We start from the raw sequence: 13,765 nt of genomic DNA on the forward strand, positions 1-13,765 counted from the left end.
AAGAGTGAGAGAGGGAGAGATTCTCTTTCACACACACACACAAAGTGAGAGAGGAGACAGTGAAAGAGGAAAGAGAAAAAAAGGGAGAAAGAGATGAGAATTTGAACAACTAGAGTGGAGATTAAACAGAATTCGTCCTCAGAAGCCTCACACACCGGTGACAAGCCATGCCGGGACTATCGTGTGGAAGGGCTTTGATGGCTTTATCCTCCAGCCTGAGAGCAGAGCTAGAGCTGCAGGGCCGGGTGTGCAGCAGCTGCACTCTGCCTCTACCTGCTGCAACCGAGATTTGTCCTTAAAGTGCCCGCGAGGCGACGTTTTCATGAGCTGTCTCAGCAATTGATAAGTTGTTGGTTGGGAAGTGGAGACACTCACAGGTTCAGACCTGAAGCCTGGTCCTTAAAATGAATTGGAAGCATCTGGCTGTTTTGCTGTCTGTAGGTAATGATGCAGCCGCGTCACACACCCAGATGTGATTCTACATTTCTGCAGCTGTTCTGGTGGGAGTTTCAACACCCAAAACATCTGCTGCTGGGACTCTGTGGTACAATTCTCACTCCATCTCTCCGGATTCTTATTCTTTTCCCAGAAAATGTACTTTCTTTCCGCTCAGTATTTTTTCTGTTTTTCAGAGGAGTTATTCCCAGCAAAGGGATACCCACCAAATTCTATTTCACGTGGAAGAGAAATTCATATCATCTTCAAAATTCACAGGCAAACTGAGGGGGTATGATGCTAATTCATTTTATGAGGTTTGATGATATAGAACATTAGAACCAGGCAAAGAATTCATAGTTTATTGCACATTTAGAAGAAATGGCTTTAATAAAGTCACTTCCGTATGTTAAACAAAATAGGCATCATGTTTAACATTAACTTCTGTATGTTAAACATAAACAGAACATCTTTAAATTAAAAAATATTTATCTCCGGGATATCTGTCAGCATCATCAAACTGCATACATAAAGCTCTCTCAGTACTGCATATTTAGTCAATAAAATACGCTCGTAAAGCATGAATTCCTCAAACATTTTAGGTGATAATATAAAGTCACATAATAGCTTTAAAGATCAACAAGAAATATCAAGAGTCATAAAATATTTATCCGCTTTGACCCTGTAATTTCTAGGAATTTATTCTAAAGAAATTATCTTATATCTAGAAAAGGCTTATTTATAAAGATACTTATCATGGGATTAATTACAGTGAAAAATGGATTTGCTCTATTGTCCCAAAATACAGAAATAGTTAATACAGTGTCTCTACTTCCATAGGACACATGGAAAGTCAATAAGAGGGACTGAATTGTTCCAGCTGTTTGGGCAGCAATTAAAAAGATATTTAGGAAGCTAATCATAACATGGGGAAATACTTCTGACATAGATTAAGTGAAAAAGCAACATGTAAAGTTGTTGGTACATTATGCTTAGAATCATATGAAAACTCAGTATTTGAAAATGACCCAAAGTAATTGCTCCAAAACAATCATTGTGTTTGAGCAGTAGAATTATGAGCAATTTTCTCCTTTATTTTCGTAATTATTTATGAAATGGTTATATTGCTTGAATCAATACAAAGACAAAGCAAAGTGAGTTCTTAGAGTATGGCCAAGACACAGAATCTGCCAAGGCAAGGGAGTCTGGAAAAAAAGCAAGACCACTTAAATCTGAGGCATGTCTTCAAACACGATCTAGAGCAAGCTGACTTCAGACAGAAGCCCATTTCCCCACTACAACCGCAGCTGCCTATTTTCTCCAGCATCTTAAGGAACCCAAAGTGAAATTAACCCAAGATTCTGACTTTCACCTGACAGAGCTGGAAATACAGTGACCAACTATGAGAAAACCAACCCAGCTTCAGATGAAGGCTCAAGAATAACTACATATGGGGAAACCTATTTTCCTTCATTTCAGTGATCAAAAAAACTTGGAACGCAGTTCCTCTCTTTGGTTCCACCAAGTAACTTTCCCAAGCTCACAAAACTTGGGAAGGGTGAATATAGTACTTGTGTCTCACCGCACCCAAATGCCTTTGCCAACTTCTATTAAACTTGGAGGGGAAAACAGACAAGTGAATATTGCTTCGGGCTGACTTTTTTTTAAACACTCCTCTCAAATTTTAAAATAATACAATTGATTTTTTTTAATATCCAAAAATAGACGGCTATTTCGTAGAATTTTGGAGGACAGTTTTCCTTTAGAAGTGAAAAGGGATGATTGAGTGATAGGAAACTGATTAATCTCAGGATTTCACAAGGAAATGCCGACCCAGCATCGGGCCCTCACACACACCATTATAATTCTTTGATTTCCTGTCACTGCAGACAGTTTAAAAAGTGAAAGTAAATAGGAGACATGGAAAATCAATGTGAGGTGCTGAATTGTTCCAGCTGCTGCAGCTCTGTTAATTACATCATATTTTTATGGAGACACTCGGCTCAGACGTGCCAAGTGACCGCATCTGGAAGCATCGCCTGCCATCCTGTTGGGGGAAACTCTTCTCCCCAGGCATCTCAGTTAACTGCAAAAGGACAAGCTACCCAGGAAAGCAGCTTGTACAGCCCAACTCTCTGAGGCAAAATCCGGATGATCAGCTTGTCTTCCGTTACCATAGCGATGAGGTGCTGGGCACTGGAGAGGGGCCACACCTGTGCAGGAAGCGGGTTAGTCGGCACACCTAAGGAAAATGAAAGTCTATTCTACTCGGATGGCCAGGCCTGGGTGGGCTAAGTGGGAGAGAGCCGAGAAGAGACCGCAGGGAGCAGGCAGAGAGGAACAGTGAGAGCAAAAGGACGGGGCTTAAAGTGCCAGGCCCGGGGGAGCCACAGTGGGCTTCCAAGACAAAGTCCTTTGAGCACCTACCTCCTTGCCAGGACAGTAAAATGAAGCTCTCGGCACTAGCACAGACTTCGCAGACTGTTTCAGTAAAGGCTGTTCTTCATTTCCTTGTAATTTACATGCTTCCGAAGTGCTTCCTAGTTTCTCTTCCTCCTCTCCATCTCATTTCCTTGCCTTTTTCTTTCCTCGCATTCTTCCAGAAGTTTCCAAGGCCCCACTTTCTTTCCAGCTTTATGGGTGCTAGGGCCAGCTTCTTCATCCAGGCATCTCTATCTCAGCACAATTCATTCTCCTTTTCTCTCTTTGTTTTTTTCTCCGCAGCACCTCCTTCCTTCATCTATTTCTGGCTATTTTTTTTCTCATTGTAGCTTCTTGCACAAGTAGCTAGATGAAAGAAAAATCCAGTGTTACCAAAGATGCTCTGAGACATTCCTTAATGTCCAGTCCCTGCTGCCCACCTTATCCTTAGTGATGGGGTCTTAGGCGCAGTCTTGGCCCAAGCCTCTGATTTTCCAAATCCTGCATTCCTCAGAAAGCATCTAAGGGCTCTATACATATTTTATTTTATTTCATTATTTAAATATGTATTTCGAATGTATGACACCTATCTCCTATTCTCTAACCCCCCACCTGAAAAAAAACTTACACATTTTTAGTGTAAATTAAATGTACATTATATTTAAATGTCAATGCATGAAATGTGTAGGCACATAAATTTAACACATGTGGAAGTGCATTCCATTTTTAATATAAATTCAATATAAATTGTATGTTTTTAAAACTTACAACCTTTAGCACATTGTGACTTGTGCCTATCAAGTAAATCATTTTGTACATATCTGGGAATAAAGGTTCTTATAGTTTCTAAGAACTGTCTCCTTGACTAGGAATGTAGTACGGCTGCACTGATATTTGGATAAATTCTGGCCTGTGCCTGGCGGTTCAAGTAAAATTGCCTAAAAGCACACCTTACAGCACATGAGTGAAGGGCTTGATCCAATGCCAGCAAGGGTTCCTGCCTCTGCTTGGGGCTTTCTTTTCCTGTAGGGTAATCGCATTCGTGCAATAGTAAGCTAGGTTGTACCATGTCAGAGATTATTTAAACTCTTGTTTCAATGTCCTGGTTGCTTTCTGCAGTGACCTTTCAATGACAGGAATTTGAACATTTACTAAATATCGTGAGTGATCCAACCTTAAAATATAAATTTCCTGTCACTCCTAATCCAAGAGTCCAGGCCATTTTGTCTAAAAGAATCTCCTAAAATTGCAAAGCCAGCTACCAACAAACTTGTAATCTACAGCATTTATCTCAGCAAATTTGCTGATTCCAGATGATCTAAGGCTGAACTGTTATCTGTAGCCACCAATTTCTAATTTTTGTGTTCATTCCAACAGCTTCATCTATATAATTTATCATTATAAAGATAATTGTTATATATTTGAAATAAAATGTATATTAATACATTATTTAATTGGCTTTATCAACTGGAATTTCCACTTAGATTTCATTTGAAAAGAAATGCTTTGCCACCAAAAAAAAAAAAAAAGTTGATAACTACTGGCTTCACCACTGTCCCCCGGCCCCCTCCTCCTCTCCATCTCCCCCACTTCTGCTTTTGGCCCCAGGGGACCCATTGCCTATATCCTGCCTCCCCACCAACTGTCCTTGCTCTTCCAGGCTGTCCTCTGCTCCTTTGCCTCCTCCTTTCCAACTTGATCCATGAATCTTTCCATAGAAGTCTGGCCATCATCTCTAAGCTGTCTGCTCTAGTGTGATAAACAGACTCACACTAAGGGAGTCATTTCTAAAAATGATTTGAGGGGTTACCACTGCATGGTGGGAGGTGGGGGTGGCAGACTGACATCTTACTCTGAACTCCTTAAGTCTTGTGAGTTGATGTAAAAAGGTGAATCACCCACAGTGAAATTTTAGGCACTTTGACATTCAGAATAATCTATCAGAGGCAACCCATGGTCCATCTCATACTCTTTCAAAGTGTTTCCCAAACTATCAACTGAGCACACTAGTATCAGAACCACCTGTGAAGTGCTTACTAAAAAGGCAGATTCCTGGTATCTAGGCTGAACTCTTTGGAGGCTAAGACCTAAAGCTGCCTTTTTAGCCAGCTCCTCAAATAACTCTGCATGTTGAAGTTCAAGGGTCCCTGCTGCCACCGTCTGCACGTGGACGTCAAAGGCAGGGGCTGAGTGGGGACGCTGCCTCTGCCTCCATGGGAAGATACAGACTAAATGGCAAGCCAGGGAAGAGAAGTACACAGCAAGTTGAGGACCACATGGAGACAGGACATAATACCTAGTGAGCATCCTGAAAAGGAAAAGAAAAATAATGCAAGTTCCCTTGTCTCCAGCTCCAAATTAATTGATCAGCAGTGGCAGAGCAGAAACAGATGGGGGACGTCTGAACCACAAGGCAGCCCAGCTCCCAGCACATCTTGGAGGAAACAGCAGCAGGAAGGGGAGGGCCGTGCCCGGCAGTGCTTGGAGGCAAAGCCACAGGCCATGGGGGCCCGGTGGAGGCACCAAGCCCTTCTCCCTCCGATCTGCCTAAGTGGAAGGTGTTTGTTGCTGAATGCACTGCCTTTTCAGCACTTCTCCAGGGCAGGTCCGGAATTCCTGGAAGGCCCAGGCAGAAAGCACTTGAGCAGAACAAGCAGAGTCCCACTTCCTCAGGCTGTCGTTTGTACCTCTGTTCTTCCTTAATAAAAATCCACCATGCACTCCAAAAGAGTAACTAGGACACTTCGTTTTTATTCCACATGCATCTCATTTGTCTTCAGTAGGTTATTCCATAATCTCATCATTATTGCTATGGCCCTCAGAGGACAGCTGACTTGCATTAATCAGGCGAGCCCCTCATCGCTCACCAGATTCTTTACACTTTTACCATGCCCTGGGGCATCCTAACTTACTTGAAAAATTAATAAACCTCCCCCCTCTTATCTTACCTTATTAATGTCTGTCTTTGTAACCCATTATTCTCGCATATCATCAGAGATCACTGGAGGGTGCGGTGAACACCAGCTTGCTCCCCTAATTCTATTCCTGAAACTGGAACACCCCTCTCCCTGAATGGCCAGAAAGAAAATGGCCTTCGTGGGCCAGCAGGGTGTTTGTTTACCAGCTCAGATGGCACTGTGGACCACAGGCAGGAGAATTCTTAGGCTTCCACTAAAGGCTATTAAGGCCCATTAAGTTGTTCTCCTCCACATCCCTCTCCCCCTCTCTTGTGCACCCTAGTAAATCTGACTCATTAGCTTTAGATGTTTTGAAATAGTGGTACATTAATCACTTGTGTTTGCACACTGTTTATGTGGGTTGTTGGTCATGGTCCGTAGTTATACTGGCTGTCTCCCTTGCTTACTTAAAGGTACAATCCAGCTGAAAATAAAGATTTTTGCAGGTTTGCTCATTACACACAGTGTCGGCAGCTGGTGAGTGTCTTTTGCAATTCATCAGAGGCCTCCCAGACCACCTGCTCGCGGCATCCTGCAAACAGCTGGCTCTGGGTAAGTACCATAAGCTATTAACTTATACAACAAATAAATAAATAAAGGGATGGATGGGTAGACAAATAAATAAATAAGTTGAATTTTCAGGCCTGAATCATTGCTTCTGGAAGGAAAAAGTCCATTTTTAAAAAGGGAAAAAAATATATCTAGCCCAAACCTTTGGGGTTCCATTTATAGGAAAAAAAAATAGGGGGGAGTTGAAGCTCCCAAAACTTTGAGTGGAAATATTTTGTCATTTGGGTCACAAGGCAGTCAAGAAAAGAACTCTATGACAGGCTGGCAATTTGGCTTGGTACGGAACATGAGAAGGGGTGGGGGATTGAGTTTAATTGCCTGCTGGATTTTTTTTTTTTCTTTTTTTCCAGAAAAAGCCACAGGGAGGCTTTGTGGAGCTTGAGCTAAGGCCACCAGATGTCCCAGGATTAAGAAGCCAATCCCAGTTTCCAAGGTCGTCACCACTTTAGTTTTTTGTAACGTTTGCCTCAATTTTTAACCCTGAAATGACCCCCTTTGTGGCCATGCCCTACTCCCGTCCCTGAAGAAAAGCTAGAGATGGTGGGAGCAGGAGCCGAAAGCTGGGCACTGGCAAGAAGGAAGGACAAGGTTAGAGAGGAGACATGTTGCAGGTCAGCCACATTGTGGCTAACCTTGACAATACAGAAACCAAAAACCAGGTGAGCGTCTGGGAACGGGTGTCATTTTGAGAGGTTTCCAAAGTTTATCACAGACAGCCAGAAACTTCTCTGAGGTCTACTGAGAAAGTTCTTCTAATTTGAAGCTGATCCTGGATCACCCAACACAACTACGATCCCCGTGAAGGAAAAGGTTATTCACGATACTTGCTAAAGAATGGCGAGGCAAACTCTATTCAAAGGGGCTACTCCAGTGGGTTTTTGTAGTAGAGAAGAGAAATTGGGCTCAACTCAGAATACAAGGAAAAGAGGGAATTTACAGGCAAGGAGGTCAAGGGGCAGGCTGGGAAGCAGTCCATGGGAAATTACTAAGAGAAAACCTCAGGGTTGGATGTTCTGGCTCACACTTGTAATCCCAGCACTTTGGGAGGCCAGGGCAGGCATATCACTTAGGGTCAGGAGTTCGAGACAAGCCTGGCCAGCATGGCAAAACCTCGTCTCTACTAAAAGTACAAAAATTAGCCAGGTATGGCTACATGGCATGCCACTACAAGCACATGCCTCCAGACCTCGAAGGAGGAGTCAGGAGGCTGAGGCAGGAGAATCGCTTAAACCCGGGAGGTGGAGGTTGCGGTGGCAGAGGTCACGCCACCACTGCACTCCAGCTGGGGCAACAGAGCAAGACTCTGTCTCAAAAAACAAATAATAAAAGGGGGAAACCTCAAGGCTAAGGGGGACCCTGCCTAAACTGACCTAACAGGATTCTTGCTGACAGCAGGCCAGGGTGGCCAGACATCACCTGAGGAGCCGGTGGGTGGAGGATGAAGAACCCCATCAGATGTCAAGGGTGATCAGATATCATAGACAGGACAGTCTGTCTAAACTGACTTAACAGGGTTCCTGCTAAAACTGGACAATGCATGGAATTCAGTGAATACGAAAGTCCAAAGGTCAGGGCCTAGTTGGATTCAGGGCCTAGTTGATTAGAGTTTAGTCCACAAGAGAATCTTTGTCATCCCCCAGAATGATTTAGTGTGGTCTCCATGAATTGATCAAAATTTGGCTGTGTCTTTTTACCTTGTCCTTGTAAAACTGGAAGGGAATTCTCGCATAGGATGGGTACCTAACTGACTCACTGTTTATGAGCTTTGTCAATCAAATGCCTGAATGAAGCTCTTAGAAATTGTTATTTTTATCTTATGGCTGGTTAAAATCTGAAAAATTCTGCAGCTTTATTTTTGCCCCCTTTTTTAGTGTGTTTTTAAAGAGTGTTTATGGATTGAATTAATGTAGAAAAATGTTTTGCATTTTAACACATCGAAAAGTTGGAAATTAAAAAATCAATATTCCTAAATTTTTCTTACTTTGATTCTTCAAGAACCTTGCTATTAAGAACCTAGCTACTCTGTGAGGCTGAGGAGCAGTAGCATCAGCAGCGACTGAGGGACTTGTCAGAAATACAGACTCCTAGAATCAGAATCTACATTTTAACATTTCTGATCCCCAGGTGACTTGTTTGCACATTAAAGGTTGACAAGCTTCTCACCCTCTTCTGTGCCCTTGATTCTTTTAGATAAACTGTATCTGGTGTAGATTACTACCACCCACATCAATACTAAGGTGATCATAAGAATTTGAATAAGCAATCGCAGATCGAGAAATTTCCTCACCAGTTCTTTGGAGAAGCAGCACAATGTGGTAGGAAAGAATGATGGAGTCAAAAATCTAGGTTGACTTTGACTCTGCAACTTAGTAGAATCCTGACTTTGGGCTGTCACTCCAGTGAGGCTTAATTCCTTCACTTGACAACAGAGAGAACAGCAACTCCGATACCTCCCTTCAAGGCAATTCCAGAAATAAGGGAGTTCCTTTATGTGGAATCATATACTAAGCTCTAAACGTGTTACACATGTACAATTAAGTTGTAGTAGTAATAGGAGTAAGTGATAAGGGTCTTGGAGCTGGATCACTCACCAATTGCATGAGAATGGAGACCCACCCTGGTGGAAGGTGGAGAAGAGGTAGGCCCTGGCATGCTGCAGTGCTGCCACTGTTCACATTTTCCCTGATGGAAGTGGATGCAACCACTGGTGAGATATCTCTGGCCCTTGAGAAGAATGTGGGATATGTAAAATAAAAGGAATTCCTCCAGACCATTGATTGATTGAAGAGAGATTATAATCAGGACGATCATTCAACAATTCAAGCAAACTTGTGAAAGCCAGAGGGCCTTCCGGGAACCATTTAAGGAAATGCTGATCTCAGGTAGCCAGTGGATGTACAGAGAGAATGATCAGGCTCACAGGTAGCAGAGCTTCAGAGAAAGCTGAATTCTCGTCCTAGAAGGTTTCCTATGCTGAGATCAAGCTCTAATAGGGAAACCATAGGACCCTGAGACTTGGAATGGGGATATCTGAGTAACGCCATTGAGAATTTCAGCTCCCAGATTCTCCTGAGGCCTTTGGGTCTGCAAAAGAGGCCCACCCCACTTTGGTAGAAATAGTGCCCTGCAATTTGCGTTGAAGCAAGCGTCTATATTAGTGTGTCGAGTCCCCAAGACCACTCCAAGTTTGATTATTCGCTAGAAGGACTCACAAGTCTCAGAATACAGTCATATTCACAGCTGGTGATTTATCGCAGCAAAGGATACAAAGCAAAATCAGCAAAGGGAAAAGGCACATGGAGTGAAATCCCAGGGAAACCAGGCATAAGCTTCCAAGAGTTCTCTCCCAGAGGAGTCACACAGGATGCACCGAATTCTCTCAGCAATGAGTTGTGACAACACGTGGAAAATGTTGCCAATCAGAGAAGCTCACTAGAGACTCAGCACCCAAAGTTTTAACTGGGGGCTGATCATGTAGGCAGTCTCTACCTGGCAAGTACCAATATTCCAGACTCCCACAAATAAACCACATTGTTTTAGTATAAACCATGTTGTTTGCACAGACAATTTAGGCACAGTGAGCCACTCTTACCATTCCAGGAATGGTAGGAACCCTCCCAAAACCCAAGTTACAATCCTAGTCAAAGCCTGACCTTATCAGCAGGCCTTTCAAAGAGGAACAGCCAGGCCTGCTATGTTAACTCTTTTCTACAATATCTGTTATAATTTTTAAATTTTATTATATTATTATTATTATTATTTTCTGGAGACAGGATCTTGCTCTGTTGACCAGGCTGGAATGCAGTGGCGCAGTCATAGCTTACTGTAACCCAAACTCCTGGGCTCAAGGTATCCTCCCACCTCAGCCTCCTGAGTAGCTGTGGGAGGTATGTGCCACCACACCTGGCTAATTTTTATTTGTTTTGTTGTTGTTGTTGTTGAGATGGGGTCTATATTACCCAGGCTGGTCTCTAACTCCTACCTTCAAGTGATCCTCTCACCTTGGCCTCCCAAAGAGCTGGGATTACAAGCACGAGCCACCCTACCCAGCCTTATAAATTTTATGTAACAAGTCACCCCCAGGACTTAGTGGCTTAAAACAACAAACATCTATTTGCTCACAATTCTGTGAGTTAGCATTTGTGGCTGGGATGAACTGAAATGGTTTGTCTGTGCCTTGTATGCTGTTGTGGGATTCTCTCCTGAGCTTGCAGTCAGTCAGTCATCTGACTAGGATTGAACTGTCCCCACAAATCTCCTCACACATCTGGCAGTGGGTTGGTGGGCTGTAATGCAGGACCACTAAGTTCTCCTACATGTGGCCTCTCTACATGGCAAAGTTCACAGCATGGCTGTTGGGCTCCATGAAGAAGACAATAAAAGTTGCATAGCTTTTTGAGGTGTCAGTTTGTAAGTATCACAATATCACTTCCCAGTCTCCTCTGTCAGTCAAAGCAAGTTCCATGATCAGCCCAGGTTCAACAAGGCAGAGGGATAAACTCTACCTCTTGATGGGGGGCATGGCAAAGAGGTACAAGCGGACTTTGGTGCCACATTTTCCAAATTATCACAGTGCTTCTGCCAGTCATCAATTTATTGCCCCTCAGTTCCAATCCATCCTCCTCTGCTCTGCTTTGTGATCCTAGAGCTAGCGCTTGTAATCATTCCTTTCTTTTCTGGTGGTATAATATCTTTATCAACAAAGGGCACTGGGGTGACACTGCAAGGTCACAGCCAGAGGAAGGAGATTCTCTTACTGGTTCCATGGGGCCATTTTTCTTTGTCCTGGCTGCCAGCATATCAGCATGCAGGAGGCCTGGTAATGCTCACCTTACCAGCTCTTGTGGACCAATTCCAGCCTCCCTGCACCCTCCAGCAATTTTCTCCACCACCCAGTGGGCTGTTTCCTGCAGACCAGCTCCATCTGTGCCTTCTACTAAGTTTCTTCTTCACCAACACACTGTGCGTTCCCATGGCAACCACACCCTCTCCAAGGGAGTTTGGACCTCAGCCTCAACAGCAGAAGATGGAGAAGATATCTTTTCTAAGTTCCTGGTCTCTCCCTCAGCTCTGGCAATGGTAGCTGCTTTCCACGTGTGCTATTTTTATCTTCCTTAGACCCCTCTTTTATGCCTCTTTGTAGTTAAATATATTTTACTACTTAATACTTCCTAGGTTAAATTTTCTCTGTTCAAATTACTGTGTGATTTCTGTCTCCTGATTGGACCCTGATTGATGCCATGCCTTAAAAAATAATGTTTGCCTCCCCCTACTTCTGCAGTTCCTCTTAAGCAACAGAAAAATAACAAGGTTAAATTTCAGCACACCCTAACCAGAGATGTACTGCGCTTGCTAAGAGGCCAGGGACTATATATCAAAGAAGCTGTAAGCTCTGGCTAATATGTGCCAGCAGAAGTTGGGAAAGTGTGCGTGAGAATAGATGCTGACAGGTGGGACTGTAGGACACAAAGTTAGACAAAGGAGAATTAATCAGTGTGGGAACATTCTCCCATGATACTCAAGTCTAGGCAAATACTCCAGAGAGAGTACTAATACACTGCAAGGATGGCTCTCAAAAGCTTGAAAAATATCATGGCCCATCCATCTGTTTGGCCCAATGAATTAGAAATACCAAAACCGATATGACAAATGGTCTGAAAGGGGCATTTAAAGCTCAGAGAAGTGGGTATGCTAAAGAGGATATACCAGTTAAGTCTAGAGAGCCCCCAACCAGCCAGAAATGTGCCAGAGGAGGGCCCCAAGGACAATCTTTTACAAAAGGGGTAAGAAATACATTCAAGACAATCAAAGGTGTTGCACAAATTATCCAACTAAAAGAAATTTAGAACAGATGATCAAGAGCCTGCAAACATCTGCCTGAATAAGAAGTCATGATTGTTTAACAAGCTTCTGAACTTGAGCCAGTTCTCAGTTCAAGAATGACTGAAGAAGAAGCCAGGTCCCCATGACAAAAAACCGTGCAATACCACAGAAGTGTATTTAGTAGTAATTCTCCAAGTTCTTTCCCAAAGAGATCAACAGCCATTTCCTTAGATAACTGTCCAGTGGAAAAATGGGAACACCCAAAACTTACAAGGATTTAAGTGTAAGTTGACTTCGATTCCCAGGGACCCAAAGCACCATTATACCCCTCCATTTGAATAGAGAAATATGGGGACCAGTCATGACCCATGTCCAGTTCACTAAGGCTACACTGGGTCCATTAATCCAGCCAGTGATCATTTCCCTGTACTGTGCTCAAAACTTACAAGAATTATTGGAGCCAGGGTCTGAATTGACTGTGATATCCAGGGACACAAAGCTCCATTGTGATTCCCATCATAATAGGGTGAGGTGAAGGCTAATAATGACCCAGCTCCAACCTCCCGATGGGTCCAGTGGGTTCATGGATCCATCCAGTGATCATTTCCCTGTGCCCAAATGTGTAATTGAAATGGATATACATGATAAATGACAGAACTCTTACATCAAGTTCTTGATCTGTGGTGCAAAAGCTATTAAAGTGTGGAAAGCCAAAAGAAGCCACTGAAATGTCCCCACTGTCCCCTATCCAAGGCAATAAATAAAGACAATACTATATCCTAGGGGAAATGGCAAAATTTAGCACCCTCTTCAAAATTCTGAAGAATGCAAAACTGGTGATGGCCATGATAGCCTCATTTTATTCACCACTCTAGCCCCTACAAAAACTCTATTGATTATTCACTAGGAGGACTCACAAGACTCAGAATACAGTCACACTCACAGCTGTGATTTATTGCAGCAAAACAAAGCAAAATCAGCAAAGGGAAAAGCACATGGAGCAGAATCATGATACATGATAAATGACAGTGGACTACCACCAATGACGTGCTGGTAAACATTTAACAATGGGCTCTCCAGGGGTCAAGGGATGATTGCTATACAGCATTTGCCAATTTCCAGAGTATAATGCTCCCACTATAGGTTTAACAACCAGCTCACAAGGTTCCTGAAAATTGAACACTTGGCTCTTACAGGTTAGTATGGGCCTGCTTTAGCACCAAAACTGTCACAGCCTTAACCAAAGAGAAGTCTCAATTGCAGCTGCTATGCCAATGTGATATCTTTACTAGAACAAATGGTTTGAATGTGTCTCCTCCAAAATTCAGATATTATATTAAGAGGTGGAGACTTTAAGTGGTAATTAGGCCATGAGGGCTCTTCTTTCATGAATAGGATCAGGGCACTCATAAAAGAGGCACAGTGTTTGGCCAGTTTGCCTGTCTGCATTGTGAAGACACAGCATTCCTTCCCTCCAGAGGATGCAGCAATAAGGCACCATCTTGGAAGTAGAGAACAGCCTTTATCAGACAACTGAACCTGACAGCACCTTGACTTTG

The 13,765-nt window shown here is 43.1% G+C and overlaps 1 long non-coding RNA gene across 1 annotated transcript in view; it reads right to left on the reverse strand.

The window, feature by feature from the left end:
* Window positions 1–775: 775 nt before the first annotated feature.
* LOC116468106 (uncharacterized) overlaps window positions 776–13,765 on the reverse strand; it is a 33,001-nt gene continuing 20,011 nt past the window's right edge. Inside the window, exons 2-3 of the long non-coding RNA XR_004247998.1 lie at window positions 2,863–3,222; window positions 776–2,648 (exon numbers count right to left, since the gene is read on the reverse strand). This is a non-coding gene — a long non-coding RNA (uncharacterized LOC116468106). The remainder of the gene's footprint in view (window positions 2,649–2,862; window positions 3,223–13,765) is intronic.

The sequence above is a fragment of the Hylobates moloch genome, unplaced genomic scaffold (genome assembly GCF_009828535.3).
Source record: "Hylobates moloch isolate HMO894 unplaced genomic scaffold, HMol_V3 SCAFFOLD_5, whole genome shotgun sequence".
In the NCBI taxonomy this organism is placed as follows: domain Eukaryota; kingdom Metazoa; phylum Chordata; class Mammalia; order Primates; family Hylobatidae; genus Hylobates; species Hylobates moloch.